This window comes from Antechinus flavipes, chromosome 2 (assembly GCF_016432865.1).
Source record: "Antechinus flavipes isolate AdamAnt ecotype Samford, QLD, Australia chromosome 2, AdamAnt_v2, whole genome shotgun sequence".
Taxonomy (NCBI): domain Eukaryota; kingdom Metazoa; phylum Chordata; class Mammalia; order Dasyuromorphia; family Dasyuridae; genus Antechinus; species Antechinus flavipes.
In genome coordinates, this window is record NC_067399.1 from 337,955,636 (window position 1) to 337,971,032 (window position 15,397).

The window sequence follows — 15,397 nt, forward strand, 5'->3', positions numbered from 1 at the left end:
TAGTAAAGTGTCCTCTTTTGACTTAAGATTTTTCAAATAACTACCTTTTTTTCTTTTTTTGTTTGTTTATATCACTTTTATTGGTCTATTATCAGCTATCCAATATCACTCTGGGTCATCTTCCTACAGACAACAGTGGCAAGGAAGATAAATCAATGAAACAAAGTCTGCATATGCATTTCACATGCTATTTGCTGAAAGTCTAAAAACTTCAGTTTTTATTCCACTTAGCTGTGGTTTAATTTCTTGGGTGTACCAGAATGCCCTCATGCCATCTTCAGGCATCACCTCAGCTCTAGTATCAAGTAGTGGATAAGGCATCTACATCCACATTAATCTTACCAAGCCTCAAGTATATATTGATTCATAACTGATCAGAGTTTCAGTGAGGTCTTTCTCCAGATAATCTTTAAACTTTCAGGTAATAGCCTAACCCACTTCAAAGATAAGAATTCAAGCTAATGGGCAGAGTAATGAGGCAAACTATTTGTCAGACCTCTGCTAGCAAATGCAGTTGGTCTCTGGTGAGAGACTGGGCAACTTGTCTATTTACAAAATAGCCTCAGAATTTCTTTTTTTAAAACAGACTTGGTTGGTTGAGTTATTAAAAATTAACTTGGGATATATCACAGCAAGCTTGAGATGCCCTAAGGAAATTGTTGGCATCAAAAGGAAAATGGACACTGTGGCTTTGATATGTACGATACTGACTGAAACATCAGCACTAATTAAAAATAATTCTACTCTTTTCAAACTTCTGACAGAATTTTGCAATTAACAACTTGAAAATCAATACCAACACGCTTTGAACATCAATGCAGACTGTGCAGAAGTTTACATATTACAACTTCCAGGGTGATAGCTGTGTGAGAACAAAAGTGTCAAGTGGGTTGGCAGAAGTAGCTAGATGGCATAGTGGATAGAGGGCCAGGCCTGGAATCAGAAGGATCTGGTTTCAAATCTAATCGCAGACATTGCTAGTTGTGTGAACCTGGGCATGTCACTTAATCTTATTTGCCTCATTTTTCTCATCTGTAAAATGTTCTGGAAAAGAAATGGCAAACCACTTTAGTATCCTTGCCAAAAAAACCCCAAATAGGGTCATGAAGAAAAAGACACAATAATCTACTAAAAAAACCCACAAAATGAATCCCCATGTATTTACAAAGTAGTTGAAGAAGTTTATGAAATCCATGAAAGTTTTTTCATATTTGTTTCTTCCTCTATCTCCAAAATGCTCTGTAGATTTTAAAACAATTTTGCCTTTCCTGGTTCTGGTTCTCTTCATTTGCACGTGTACAAGTGAGATCATTTCAATAATTTAATAATAGCAGCATGGTTCTGAAAAATTTGAAATAATAACCACCAAAGTTCTTAAATCTCTAAGATTCCATGGAATGACTATTTCAAAAATGCTTCTATCTTCTTTAGATTAGTGCTCACATCTTGTTGGGATACAGTATGGTCCACACACTTAACAGAATATATACAAAATTAGCACTTGTCAATGAAAGATTCAGATCCTGCTTCCACCAGCTGATCCAAAACTTTCATCCATATCTCTCATATCCTTCCAAAGTCCTACCAAATATATCATATTATCAAGGTATACTACCACTCCAGATTGTTTGTGCCACCAGTTTTTTCATCAGCTTTTAAAAGGTGGCTGGTACCCCTGAGATCACTTGAAACATATTCAAATTGGTAAAAAGTACAGTTAGAGAGATGAAAGACTGCATTTTCCTTGTCTTCTTCAAATAAAGGAATCTTGTATTATTTACTATGTAATTCCAAGACTGAAAAACATTGATTGCCAAGAGAAAATCCAAGTCCTCTTAAACTCCCAGGGAATTATGCATTGGTCTACTACTTTTGTTAAAAGTCCAGTTGTCTACATATATCTGTATCATTCCATTCTACTTTGATGAATAAGAGTTGTTAGATTATGTAGAAATACCATTAATTGGTCTTTCTTTGAAAAGAATTCTGTAGGGATAGTTAGATGGCACAATGGATAGAGCACTGGACCTGGAATTAAGAGGACCTAAACAGGTTTCTGACTTTTTTCCATATAGAACATGGAAATCATTATGATTATTTCTCTGAATGGTAAGAAATCATTGAACTGAATATTGTGGGTTTTACTTCAAGCATTTCATTTCGGGGCAGCTAGGTGTTGCAGTGGATGGAGCATCAACCCTGAAGGCAGGAGGACCTGAGTTCAAATCTGGTCTCAAACACTTAACACTTCCTATCTGTGTGACCCTGAGCAAGTCACTTGCCAATTGTCTCAGCAAAACAAACAAACAAAAAAATCCCATTTCTTAGTCATGCAGATAAAACACATCTATCCTCTTAATGATAACCATCCTCAACATAAGTTTCTTTCCTTCTAGTACAAAGTAGTTCACAAGCTAACAGGGAGATCCTCTCTCCAATGCAAGACAGTAAGTAGACCCAGGGTGCCAGTAAAAGCCATCAGCAAGACTCAAGCCCCAGCACAAGAAGCTTGGGGCAGTGCAGGAGCAAAACTCAACTCCCACAAAAATACCAAGTCATAAAATAGGCAGATAAAATTAGCCAAAAAAAAAAAAGAAAGAAAGAAAAAGAACATATAGAAAGTTGTTATGGTGACAGAAAGGATTAAAGTACAAACTTAAAATAGGACAATAGTATCAAAGTGTCTATAGGTGAAGCCTCAAAGAAATATATAATATGATTTCGACTAAGAAAAACTCCTAGGAGAGCTTTAAAACTATTTTCTAAAGCAAATTAGAGAAGTAGAGAAAAATTAAGAAAAGAAACAAGGATAATGCAAGAAAAACATGAAAAAAAAGAGTCAACAGCTTGGTAAAACAAAGAAAAAAGTCCCTCTCTTCCATCACTCTTCCCTCTCATATTCCCTTTCCCTCCTACTTTCCTTCAGGGTAAGATCGATTCTATATATGTATTGAGTTTATACTATTTGGGGAGGGTATGGTCATAAGCAAAACACTTCTGTGGAAATGTAGGATGAAAGGAAAAAGATAGCAATGGTAATTATGAAAAGAATTTTGAAGCAACTTTCTATGATGAAGGACTCATTTCTCAAATATATAGGGAACTGAGTCAAGTTTATTAAAAAAAAAAAAACATTAAGAGCTATTCCCCAACTGATAAATGATCAAAAGATATGAATCATGTCCAAAGGGTTATAAAAATCACATGTATTCTTTGAGACAATTATAGAATCATTAGGCATGAATTTCAAAAGAGATTTCTAAAAAAAAAGGAAAAGGAGCTATATGTACAAAAATATTTATAACAACTCTTTTTTCGTGGCAAAAAATTGGAAATTAAGGGGATGACCATCACATAGGAAATGGCTGAATAAATTGAGGTATGTAATTATGATGGAATATTATTGTTTTATAAAAAATGATGAGCAAGTTGATTTCAGAAAAGCCTAGAAACTGAACTGATGCTGAGTGAAGTGAGCAGAACCAGGAGAACATCATATACAGTAACAACAAAATTATGTGATGATCAACTGTGGTGGACTTCGCTTTTTCCAACAATGATGTAATTCAGATTAATTCCATTAGGTTTGTTATGGAAAATGCCATCCACATCCAGAGAGAGAACTATAAAGACTGAATGTTGATTGAAGCATTGTATTTTCACCTGTGTTTTGTTTGTTTGCTTCCTTCCTTGCTTCTTTTTTTCTTTCTCATGTACTTTTCTCTTTTGATTTGATTCCTTTTGTGCAGAATGATGAATATAGAAAAATGTTTAGAAGAATTGTACATGTTTATCCCATATTGGATTGCTTGCTGTTTTAGGGAGGGAGAGGGGAGAGAGAGAAGGAGAAAAATTTGGAGTACAAGGTTTTGCAAAGGTAAAAGCTGGAAAGTATCTTTGCATGTATTTGGAACAATAAAATTCTATATAAAAAAAGAAAAAAAAACGAAACGATGAGCAAGATGCTCTCAGGTTTCTGGAAGGTCCTGCATGAGGTCATGAAAATGACATTTACTGTGTACAAAATAATAGCAATGTTGTGGGATGATTAGTTGTAAATGACTTAAGTATTCTGAGCAATACAGAGATAAAAGACTACTCTGAGGTCTTATGATGAAAAATGGCATTTATAAACAGAAGAGAGAATCAATTATGTCTAAATACATATTGAATTATGCTTTTTGTTTTAACTTTATTTTCTTAAAGGTTTTTTGGAAAGAGGATTAGGATCAGAGTTAGGAGGCATATAGATGTCCATTTAGGGTTAGGGTTAGACAGTTAGGGTTAAAAAAAAAAAAAAGTAAGGTAAGTGGAGAAGTTGGAAGAGTTGGAGTTAGGGTTAAATTAGAGGCAGTTAGGGTTAATAAGTTAGGCAGCCCCAGTTAAGATCAAAGTGGGGCTTGGTTGCTATCAGAGTATCACCTTTAGTTTATGGATTAAGTAGGTAGGGTTAGGAGTAGGAGTAGGAGTAGGGTTAGTTTTAGGATTACTTACAGCTGTTTGTACAATCCTGGGCAATTAGAGTTAAACTTCCAGGCAATTATGTTTAATGTGTGAGGGAGGCAGTATCAATTTAGATTTAGACTAAGAGTTTTGGTTCTGATCAGAATAGGACCTAGAGTTCACAATTTTGGGTTAGATTTAGTAGTATGGTGAGATTGTGGGTTAGTTGGAGTTGTTGGTAGAGCTGGAGGCAATTAAGATTAAAGTTTGAGACAATTAAGATTAATTAATAATGCAGCAAGCATTTGGGTTGAGGTTGTTGAATAGGGCCCTATTAGAGTAGGAGCTGGAGCTTATGGTTTGGAGTAGGATTAGGATTAGGAATAGGTATAGGTTTAGGTTTAGGATTATTTAGAGTAGCTGGTAAAGGTTGCAGCAATTAGAGTTAAAATTCAAAGCAATTAAGATTAATAAATGAGGTAGCACCAATTTTTAGGCCTAGGGTGAGGGTTATGGTTCTTATCAGAATAGGAGATCAAGTTTATAGTTTTGGTTAGTGTTAAGATTGGAGTGGGCTAACTAGGTTTAGATGGAGTTCTTGGTAGAGTTGGAGGCAACCAGGGTTAAAATTAGGGGCAATTACTGTTAATGTCTGAATTACATTAAATTAAAAAGGTCTTGCATAAACAAAGCCAACATAAATAAGGTTAAAAGGGAAATACAAAAAGGTTAGGATTAGGAGGGGGGATAAATTTAGGGTTACTCAGATTAGTTGGCAAAATGGGAGGCAATTAGGATTAAAGTTCAAGGCCATTAGCTTTAGGGCTAGGGTGTGGCACAACAGTATATAGTGCCTTTATAGTTTCCCTTTATGGTTAGGACTAAGATTAGTAGTAAAGGTAAGTTTAGAGTTATTTAGAGATATTGGTAGAAGAAAGGTGAGTAGGATTACATTTAAGGTTACTTATAGCAGTTGACAAAGAATGAGGAAATTAGGGTTAAAGTTCAAGGAAATAAAATTTTAAAATTCCTATTAAGGTTATGATCCCTATCAAAATAAGAGTTGGAGTTTATAGTGTTGGTTAGAGTTTAGGATTCTGAGTAGTGTTTTCCCTTTTTTTGTTTGCTTGCATTTTGTTTTGAAAATAAAAAGCTTTAATAATTAAAAAAGAAATGCATTTAAATTTTAAAAGTTAATATACATGTATTGTAATGCCAGAGAAACTGAGGCAAAATAGAGATTAGAGAGTTTTTAATAATTTATTTGAAAGGGAGAGATTTACTGGGACCAAATGGATCCATCGTTTGGTCCCAGGGCTGAATGAGACTATACTCTCCAAGAATCTAACAGCCAATGTGAATTCTCAATGATATATTTATACATAGTAGCTAAACAAGGGCAGGGAGGTGGAATCCAAACTCTGGTGAGCAGAAATCTCCAGGCAGGAACCATCAATCCGGTTCTGACAGGTTGGGGGGGTAGGACCATAAATTCTAACAAACTAGGAGTTAAAGAGGTATCCAACTTAAAGCCAAAAAGTCTGTACTCTCCCTTTTTGAGTTTACACATTGACCATTTATGACCTATGAGTAATACTAGTCTTAATGAACCAGAGGGGAAGTTTAAAACTAAGGGAATTGAGGCAGAACAATTAAAGAAACTGAGTCAGGACCAATTAGGGAAACAGGAAGAACAATTTAGGGAAACTGAGGCAGAACACTAAAAGAGAACTGTGGCACAACAGTATAATCAGAAAAAACTAAAACAAAAGATATAATAGTAGAGATGGATAAAATTAGGGTTATAATTCAAGGCAATTATGGTTAATATCAGAAGCAATATCAATTTAGAGTTGGTTGAGAGTTATGGTTTCTAAGAAAGTAGAGATAAAGTTCATGTTGTAGGTCATGGATAAGGTTAGAGTTAGGATTAGCTTTGAGGTTATTTAGAATAGTTGGCAGGGTTGAGGGAATCTAGACTTAATGTTCCAGGCAATTAGAGTTCATTACTCTAGGGAGCATTAAATTAGGATTAGGTTGTGGGTTTTTGTTCCTAGCCAAGTGGGAGCTCAAATTTATTGTTTGTATTGGGGTAAGATTAGCATTAGCAGTAGTGTTAGGTTTAGGTTTATTTAGAGGTATTATTTGACATGGAGGGAATTAGGTTCAAGGCAATTACTGTTAATTTCTGAAGCTGCATCGATTTGAAACAAAAGAAAGAGTTTTGTGGTTCCTAAGAAAATAGAAGCTAAATTTAGAAAATTTTAGTTTAGGGTTAGGGTTAGAGTTAGTGTTCCCTTTGAGGTTGTATGGAGTAGTTGACAGAGTTGAGAGCATTTAGGGCTAATGTTATAGCAACTAGTGTTAATGTCTTCAGCAGCATCAATTTAGGGGTAGAATATGTGTTATGTTTCCTGTCATAATAAGAGCTGAAGTTTATGATTTGGCTAAAGAATAGGATTAAGGTTAGGATTAGAAGTAGAATTAGGGTTACTTAGAGATATTGGTAGATATGCAAGCAATTACTGTTAGTTTTTTTAAATAAGCTTTTTATTTTCAACGTATATGCATAGATAATTTTCAACATTCATCCTTGCAGAACTGTGTTCTCAATATTTCCCTTCTTCCTCCCCATCCTCTCCCCTAGATGACAAGTAATCCAATATATGTTAAACATGTGCATTTCTTCTATACATATTTCCACAATTCTCATGCTTCACAAGAAAAATCAGATCAAAAAGGAAAAAAAATGAGAAAGAAAACAAAACACAAGCAAACTACAACAAAAAAGTGAAAATCTATGTTGTGATCCATACTCAGTTCTCACAGTTCTCTTTCTGAGTACAGAAGGCTCTCTTCATCACAAGATTATTGGAACTGGCTTGAATCATCTCATTGTTGAAGAAAGCCACATCTATCAGAATTGATCATTGTATAGTTTTGTGCTATGTACAATGATCTCCTGGTTCTGCTCACTTCACTTAGCATCAGTTCATGTAAGTCTCTCCAAGCCTCTCTGTATTCATCTGCTGATCGTTTCTTATAGAACAATAATATTCCATAACATACATATACCTTAACTTATTCAGTTATTCTCCAACCAATGGGCATCCACTCAGTTTCCAGTTTCTTGCCATTACATAAGGGCTGCCACAAACAGTTTTGCACATGTGGGTCCCTTCCCTCTTTTAAGATCTCTTTGGGATATAAGCCCAGTAGAAATATTGCTGTATCAAAGGGTATGTGTTATGGGCCAGAACTCTGAACTTGAAACAAAGGATACTTACAAGGTGCTAAGTCAGTGGAATTGATAGAGACAATGGTTATCTAATTTAACATGGTTCAGTATGATTGATTTAATCTTACAACAAATAATGGTTTCCTAGGGATATAATGATTGGTTTATACTCAGTGTAGAGCATATAAGCTAGGAGCCTCAGCCAGGATTCGTTCGAAGAGACTCAGAGGGCAGAGAAGACAGGTGGGAGCTCAAGCTCTGGGAACCAAGAAGAGAGATCGACATCTAAGAAAGCTAACTGGGCCCCAGGAAAGGAGACAAGACTTTGAAAGAGACAATAAAGAATTTGGACTTTAACCCTTGGCTACTCTTGTGGTGATTACTGAACTGAAAAGAAAGCTGCTTCCAGAGACCCCATGAAAACAGAAACAAAAGAACATTACAGGTATGCACAGTTTTGGGCATAATTACTGTTAATTTTTGAATTAGCATCAATTTGGATAAAAAGCAAGGATTATGGTTCCAAGAGAGTAGGAGCTAAAGTTCATGATTTTTGTAAGGGTAAAGGTTAGAGTTTGGGTTTGCTTTCAGGTAAGTATTAGTTGGCAGAGTTGGAAACATTTAGGGTTAATCTTCTAAATAATTAAGTTTAATGTCTTGAGCAGCATTAATTTAGGGTTAGGTTGAGTGTGTTTCTCAAGCTAGTGGGAGCTGTAATTTTTCCCTGGGTTAGTGGTAGAGTTAGTTTTTGGATTAAATATAAGATTAGGTTTAGGATTATTTGGAGATATTGGTAAAGATGGAGACAATTAGGATTAAAGTTCAAGGAAATTATGGTTAAGATCAGAAACAGCATCACTTTTAATTTAGAATGAGGTTCATGGTTTCTTAAAGATTTGGAAGTAAATAAAATGGTTAGGTTAGAGCTGGGGTTAGAGTTGGGATTGGCCTTAAAGTTCTTTGGAATGATAGGGAGACTTAGAGACATTTGGGATTAATGTCCCAGACAACATCAATTTAGGATTCCAGTTTGGCTTTTGTTTCGTATAAGAGTTGGAGGAATCTAGGGTTAATGTTCTAGACAATTAGGGTTAATATCTCAGGCAGCATCAAATCAAAGTTCTGGTGTGGATTATGTTTCCTAGCAGAAAATTTTTGGTTTGGATTAGGGTAAGGTTAGGATTAGGATTAGAAGTAAGGTTTGATTTAGAATTATTTGGAGATATTACTAGACATGGAGTCAATTAGGTTTAAAGTTTGAAGCAATTCATGGTTAATATCTGAAGCAGCATCACTTTTGATTTAGGAAGAAGGTTATGTTTTTAGAGAGCAGGAGCTAAATATTATTGTTTAGCTTAAATTTAAGGTTAAAGTTATGGGTTAGCTTTGAGGTTATTTGATGCTGTTGGTAGAGATAGAGACATTTGTGATTAATGTTCTAGGCAATGAAAGAAAATGTAGCAGGCAAGATAAATTTAGGGCTCCTATATGTTTCCTATAAGAGTTAGTGCTGGAGTTGATGTTTATATTAAGTATTGTTATGGGGTTAGGATAAGAAATAGGGTAAGGTTTAGGGTTGTTTAAAGATATTGGTAGAAATAAAGACAATTAGGACTAAATTTCAAGGTAATAATGGTTACTATCTGAAAGAGAAACAACTTGGATTTAGAGAGAGGGTTATGGCTCCTTAAAGAGTAGAAGCTAAATTTCATAGTTTAGGTTAGGGTTAGGGTTAGAAGTAGGTTTCACTTTGATGTTATTAAAGTGATTAACAGAGTTCTAAGTATCTAAAGTTAATGTTGCAGGACATTAGGGTTATTATTCCAGGCAGCTTCCAATGAGGGTTAGGGTATGTGTTATATTTCCTATTGATAGAGTACAGATTCTAGGAGAAATATAGCAATAATTTGAAGATTCCCTTGACTTTAGAGTGCTATTGTTCTAACAATGTTTGTCAAAGATTCTTAAGTCTTCTTGCCTTAGGATAGTCCTACAATCATTGCTGACTGTTAGATATATAATCTGTTGATCAGTGATAAATAATTCCCTAAGACCACTCCTCAATTCTACCTCTGAGTCATAATATTAGCATATAAGTGACATGAAGAACCAGAAAAATTTGTCTCCTTGCTCCTGGTTCTTTGCTAAATCCTTTTGGAAAGTAGCTTGCTTCAATTGGCTTTACAATTACAATAAACTTTGCCCCTTGATTTGATGGATTCAAACCCACAAATTCCAACACTTTGGGTACTTTTTGAACCTCAACATTATCACAGTGGGAGCTGGAATTTTTTGTTTAGATTTTAGGAAGAGTTATGCTTAAGGTAGCATTAGGTTTAGAGTTTTTAAGAGATGTTGGTAGACATGGAGGTTTAAAGTTTGAGGCAATTACTGTTCATTTCTGAAACAGAATTAATTAAGATTGAGGGTTAAGTTTACAATTCCTGAGAGAGTGAGAACTAAAGTTCATTGTTTAGGTTAGGAGTAGGGTTAGCGATAAGTTCAATTTGAAGTTATTTAGAGTGGCTGTAGAATTAGAGACACCTAGAGTTAATATCCCAGGCAGCATTAAATGAGGATTAGGTTTGGTTTATGTTTCCTATCAAAGTGGTAGCTGAAGTTTGATGTTTAGGTTAGGGTAGGGTTAGGGTTAAGATTAGATGTAGGGTTAGTTAGGATTATTTAGAAATGTTCATAGAGATAGATAATTAGTGTTAAAATTGAAGGCAATTATTGTTAATATCTGAAGCTATATTCATTGAGATTTAGGATAAAGTTTATAGTTCCTTTGAGTAGGAACTAAAGTTCTTGCTTTAGATTAGGATTTCATTAGAATTAAGGTTAGCTTTGAGATTATATAGAGTGTTTGATATAGTTGGAGGCATCTATAATGAATATTATGGCATTTAGGAAATAAGGTTTTAGGCAACATCAATTTAGATTAGGGTGTGTGCTATGCTTCCTATTGGAGAAGGAACTGAAGTTTACTGTTTGGGTTAGGGTAGGGTTAGAGTTAGGATCAGAAGTAGAGGTTTAGGATTATTTAGAGTTGTTGGCAGATATGGAGAAAATTAGGGTAAACCGTTCCAGGCAATTATGGTTAATATCTAAACAGCATCAGTTGATATTCAGGGTAAGGGTTATGATTTCTTATAGAGTAGGAGCTAAAGTTCATGGTTTAGGTTAGGTTTAGGTTGAGGGTTATGGATAATTTTGAGATTATTTAGAGTGCTTGGCTGAGTTGGAGGAATCTGAGCAATTAGGGTTAATATCTCATACAGCAACAAAAGAAGATTAAGGTATGGGTTCTATTACAGATCACAGAGGGAGCTAGAATTTATTGTATGGGTTATAGTTAAGGTTAGAATTAGGATTAGAAGTATGATTTGATTTAGAGTTATTTAGAGATGTTAGTAGAAATGGAGGTAAGGGCATTTAATGTTTTAAGGAAATTACTGTTAATTTTTGAAACAGCATCAATGAGTTATAAGAGAGTAGGAGTTAAAGTTTATGGTTTAGATTAACAGGAGAGTTCTAGTTAGGTTTAGCTTTCATTTTATATATTGTGTTCTGCAGAATTAGAGGCATTTGATTTTATTGTTCTAAGTAATTAGTGTTAATATCTAGGAAAACATCAATTTAGGGCTCCAGTGTTGGTTATATTTTCTATCAGAATGGGAGCTGAGCATTATGGATTAAATAAGGTGTACTGTTAGTATTAGGTTAAAAGTAAGGTAAGGTTTACAGCTACTTAAAGTTGTTTGTAGAGCTTGAGACAATTAAGATTGAAGTTTGAGGCAATTATGGTTAACATCTGAAGCAGCATCAATTTACATTTAGGGATAGGGTTATGGCTCCTTAGAGAGTAAGAACTAAAGTTCATAGTTTACCTTATGGTTACAATTATACTTAAGGTTAGTTTTGAGGTTAATTAGAGTTGTGTGGGTTATGTTTCCTCCAAGAGTGTGAGCTTGAATGTTATTGTGTGAGTTAGGGATAGGCTAAGGGTTAAGATGAAAAGTGGAGTTAAGTCTAGAACTCTTTAGAGTTGGTAGATAGGAAGGTAATTATGGTTAAAGTTCAAGGCAATTACTATTAATTTCTGAAGCAACAACAATTTGGATCAAAGGTGATGGGGATGATTTCTAAGAGAGTTGGAGCTAAATTTCATGTTATAGGTTTGGGTTGCAGTTAAAGTTAAAGCTAATCTCTTAGCTTTGAGATTATATAAAAGTAGTTGGCAGAGGTGGAGCCATCAAGTACCAATGTCTCAGTTAACTACAGTTAATGTCTCAGGCAACATCTATTTAGGGCTTGGGTGTCTATAATGTTTCCTATCAAAGTGGAAGCTGGAGTTTAGGGTTTGAGTTAGGGTTAGGATTAGAATTAAGATTTGGCTTAGAGTTATTTAGAATTGTTGGCAGACATGGAAAAAAATAGGGTAATAATTTGCGGTAATTAAAATAAATATCTGAAGCACCATCAATTTTGATTTAGGGTGAGAGTTTTGGTTCCTTAGGGAATAGAAGCTAAGGTTCATGTTTTAGGTTAAGGTTATGGGTTAGAATTAATCACATTTATTATATACAATACACAATAATACTTAATGTTTTAATCAGCATCAATTAAGAATTAGGGTATTATGTTTCCTAACAAAGTTGGAACTGGAGTTTATTGCTTGGATTAAGGGTAGGGGTAGGAGTAGAGTTAGAAACAGGGCTAGGTTTAGCGCTATTTGGAGATATAGATAGATATGATTAAGATTTAGGGTTAGGGATAGAATAGGGTTCTTTCAGAAGTTTGGTTAGGGTAGGTTAGGATTAGGATTAGAAATAATCCTAATTTAGGGTTAGGGTTGGATTAGGGTTATTGATAGATGTTGATTAAGGTTAGGGAAGTTTGCATTTAGGGTTTGGCATAGGCTTGTGTTAGGTTTGTAGTTAGGGTTGGGTTAGGGTTAGGGATTATTCTGATTTTATTTTCAATGATTCATAGAGTTGGAGGCGTCTGGGGTTAATGTTCTAGAGAATTAAGGTTAATGTCTCAGGCAACATTAATTTACCACTCCAATGTGGATTGTTTCCTAAGAGAGTAAGAGTTGAAGTTTAGGGTTTGAATTGTGGTAGGGTGAAAGTGAGGATTAGAAGTAGAGGCAGGAGGTAGAGGTGATTTTAGGGTTAGGGTTAGGGTTAGAATTGGATTAGAGTTAGGGTTAGGATTAGATTTAAGATTGTATGGTATGGATGGCAGTTGGAGGCATCCAAAGAGAATGTTATATGCAATTAGGTTTAATGTCTCAGTCAGCAAGAATTTAGGATTGAATTTAGAATTTAGAGTTGGCCTGGTACTCTATCTTCTGGAGTATCTAGCCGGCCTTGTTATCTCACTATTCAACAAATTTCTGTGGCTCCCTCTTACATTTTGGCATTTAAAACTCTTTACAACAAGTCCTTTTCCTACATTCCTAGGTTTCTCATACTTTAAGCTCTTCCACACACTTCATAATCCAGCTACAAAGGCTACAAATTCCTCATACATGGTGCATCATCTCCCATCTCCCTAATATTTATACTAGCTGGCCTCTATCCTTGAAATGCTCTTCCTTCTCACCTTTGACTCAGCTCAGCTCCAGAGCCCTAAACTGATGTTGCCTGAGACATTAACCATACTTATCTAGAACACCAATCTCAGGTGCCTCCAACTTTATGAAGCATTGTAAACAAGTCAAAACAATCCCTAACTGTATCCCTAACTCAATCCTAACTACAAACCTAACAAGCCTTCACCAAACCCTAAATGTGCAGTTCCAAATCTAATCCTTCTTTTACAGTGTCTTTTCTCCTTTAATTTATACCATATATAACTAAGTGAAGTGAATAGAACCTAGAGAACATTGTATATAGAAACAACAGGATTATGTGGTGATCAACTGTGATGGATTTAGCTCTTTTCAACAATGAGGTGATTCAAGACAATTTCAATAGTCTTGGGACAAAAAGAGTCATCTGCCTCCAGAGAGAGAACTATGAAGACTAAATATAAAGCATAATATATTCACCTTATTTTTTGTATCTTTTATTGTTTGTTCATATTTTCTCATTTTTTTCCCTTTCTTTTACCTTTGGAACTTATTTTTCTTGCAAAGTATGATGAATATGGAAATGTGTTTAGAAGAATTGTACAAGTTTAACCTATATTGCATTACTTATTATCTATGGGAGGGGATGAAGGAAGGAGGGAGAAAAACTTGAAACACAAGGTTTTGCAAATGTGAATGTTGAAAACTATTTTTGCATTTACTTGGTAAAATAAAAAGCTATTAAAATGGTAGGGAAAAGATCAAAAATGAACTAGAAAAGGAAATGACAAATGACTCTAGTATCTTTGCCAAGAAAATCCTAAATAGATGCATGGAGAATCAGACACGACTGAAACAACTCAACAACAGCTTGGAGTTGGGAAGAACTGAGTTTAAATCCTGTCTCAAATACTTTCTGGATAAGTGACTTACACAACTCACTTAATCTCTGTCTTCATTTGCTCATTTGTAAGGTGAAGATAATAATAGCACACACCCACCCAGGTTGTTGTGAAGACAAAATCAAATCATATGCTTTGTAACTCTAAAATCTTTATGTAAAGACTAGCTGTTATTATTTTTTACTTTATATGGCACATTTTCTTTATTTCAGATAAAATGAGAGAAAGCTTGTGCTGGCCACAATTTTTCCTTCAGCCACAGATCAGAATCTTTGAGCTGGTAAGGACCTTAGAGATTATCTAGCTCTCCCCTCCACCATTCTAAAGATGAGAAAATCGAGGTCCATAGAGGTTAAGTCCCTTCTCCAAGGTCAGAGTCAGGATTTGAATGTAGATCCTCTAATTTCAGTTCCAGTACTCTTTCTAATACTCTTTTATCAAAAATTGCATGAACTGACATTATGTTTTCTTTAATTTCACAGAGCTAAGTACAGATCCCTTCATTAGAAATATCCCTGTAATTTTCTTAGTCCATTAATAATTAGTTTTAGGTCTGATAGTTCAACCACATAATTTATTAAATTGTACCATTACCTAGCACATATTTTTCCAATATTTCTACAAGAGTAATATGAGGATCTTTGCCAAATGCTTTGCTAAAATTGAAGCCAGCTGAATTTGCAGCATTCTCCTTATCTATTGGTCTGATAACTGTCAAAAGAAAAGGAAATAAGTTTAGTCTGGCATGACCTATTATCTCTGAAGTCATGCTGGCTTTTTAATGATCATGGCTTCCCTTTCAAAATGTTCACAACCTGTCTGTCTAATAAAATTTTCTAGATTTTTTTTTCTAGATTGAGCAAGTCCCCTGACTGGTAGTTTGAAGATTCAGCTCTCTCATTTTTTGAAAAATCTCCACAATTCCCCTTTTCTAATTCTACCACAAGACCATAATCACATCTGTCATTTCTTTTATTATCCTGCAATGTAACCCATGTTGTTCTGGGAACTTGAATTAATCAGGGGCAATAAGGGGTTCTTTTACTATTTCTTTACTTCTCCTGGATTTAATTCCCTACTATAATGTATTTGTTCTGTCCTTTCTAATTCAAATATCATTTCCCTTGACAGAAAAAATGGAAATAAAATAGGAGTTAATAGATGTTCTTTCTTACTGTCAAACAAGATCATCATCATAACATCACCCCTAGCCTGTGGGATCAGTCTATGATCTTT